Source organism: Penaeus chinensis, chromosome 36 (assembly GCF_019202785.1).
Source record: "Penaeus chinensis breed Huanghai No. 1 chromosome 36, ASM1920278v2, whole genome shotgun sequence".
Taxonomy (NCBI): Eukaryota; Metazoa; Arthropoda; class Malacostraca; order Decapoda; family Penaeidae; genus Penaeus; species Penaeus chinensis.
The window spans coordinates 21,232,989-21,235,261 of NC_061854.1; positions in this window are offsets into that span (position 1 = coordinate 21,232,989).

A 2,273-nucleotide genomic window follows, 5' to 3' on the forward strand; every position below is an offset into this window, starting at 1 on the left:
CGACGAGAGGAACCACGCAGAAACGAGGAGTCTGCTCATTTTCAAGAGCTGATCCTTCGCCTCACCCCCCAGCAGCCCGTAGCTTCACCTGCGAGTTCGCTAGTGAGCAGTTCTGCCGCGTTCACTGCTTCTCACACTCCACCGACCCCGAGGACAACAATACAGCCTCCGAAAGCATTAACAGCAGATGCGAGTCCCCAGCAGTTTCGAGGATGGAAGCGCGAATGGTCCGATTATGCTGTAATGGTGAATCTCCTCAACCTGCCATTATCAATGCAGCATATACAGCTAAGCATGTGCCTTACATCTGAGATGCGACGGGTGCTGGAGCACAAGTTGGACGTGCCCGCAGACCCAACATGCTCAGTGGAGGATGAACCATCAGAATGGTGTCATCCAATGGCTGTTGTCCCAAAAGCAAATGGTGGTGTTCGTATTACCACTGACCTATCAAAGCTCAAAAGGCAAGTCTCTCGCCCACATTTCTCCGACGCCATTTACAGCCATCAGAAGTATCAGTCCGCAGTCAAAGTTCTTCACAACTGTGGATGCTCTTTGTGGTTATTGGCAACTACCCCTGCATGAGGATGATCAACACCTGACGACATTTATCACTCCTTATGGACGTTTCAGATACTGTCGTGGCCCCATGGGTTTTGCAGCAACGGGAGACTTTTGTCTAAGAGGCGACAGGGCACTTCAGGGAGTAACAAACTGCATCAAGGTTGTGGACGACATTCTCCTACATGATGAGGACTACCTCTCACACCTTCAACGTGTAAACGAAATCCTGTTAAGGTGTCGACAGTACGGGACAACACTTAATGCAGAGAAGTTCATTGTGGCTCCATCTGAGGCCAGCTTCTGTGGGTACACATTATCAAATAATGGTATTGAAGCAGACCCAGAGAAGGTCAAAGCCATTGCAGAGTTTCTTACCCATGCAAATCTGACAGATCTTCGGTCATATATGGGCTTGGTAAATCAACTGGCAGAGTTTACGCCTAAGATTTCGACTGCTGCAGCCCCACTCCGCCCATTGATGAGTCCGAAGAGAGCTTTTACTAGGACAGCAGACCACACCAAAGCTTTTAATGACACTAAACAATCTTTGTCAAGGCTCCCCATTCTTGCAACGTTTGATCCAGCTCTTCCCACCATTCTGCAGACCGACGCCTCCAGACTCTATGGCCTTGGATATGTGTTGTTGCAGGACCATGGTGCTGGAAGATACAAGATGGTGCAATGTGGTTCCCGTTTCTTGACAGATACAGAAATACAGTACGCGTATCTAACCTAACCGTCGAATTGGAAATGCAAGCTGTCGTTTGGGCCATCAGTAAGTGCAAGTTCTATCTTCGTGGACTTCAGCACTTTCGTGTGATGACAGATCACCGTCCATTGGTTCCTATTTTGAACCATTATTCCCTGGATGCAATTGGAAACCCTCGCCTCCAGCGCATGAAAGAAAAGATTGCGCCCTACATTTTTACCGCAATGTGGCGTGCAGGTAAGGAGTTGTACATCCCTGATGCCCTCTCCCGGTTACCTGTGAGTCGCCCAACGGTGGAAGATGGTGCCTTCATTGCTGAAATGGACACTTCTGTTAAGATTGTAGCTCTGCAGGCTGTTCAGTCTACTAAAGCATTATCGTACGTATATAGTGATAATTATGTGATTATATTATACACACTTCCTTTTGTGTGATATGTTATACCATGTGAAATATAGAAGATTATGTTTAGTTTAAATTGCTGTGTAGAATATCGTCCATGTAAAAGAGTGAGATTCTCTATACGATTTATAGAGTACAACATTTTATTTTGTCTCTATGGTCACACGTCTGGCAGTAACACTCAGACGGAGCCTGGCGTATGGGGCAGAGGAACATGAAGAGTTCCGTATTCATTTTGTCAGAGCTGATCTCCAATGAACCTATTTTAGTTTATATCGGTGTTTTCTTCACCCTCAAGCATCATAGAGAAACACCAAGCAAACATAGAAGACGAACTGAATTCTGACATTCCACAATTGTGTAATATATAGCATGACTAAGCATAAGGTTTAGCGTGGAGTGCGGCGAAGTGGTGTTCACATTTTCTTTAAGAATACGAAGGATTGAGTCGGAGAGTGCGCAGCGTACACTACAATTATTATTATTATTGTTATTACTTTATTGTGATTATTACTTCAAATTATATCAGTACCATCATTATTATTTCTATTAATATAACTATTATTATTATTGTTATTATTATTATTATTATTATTAT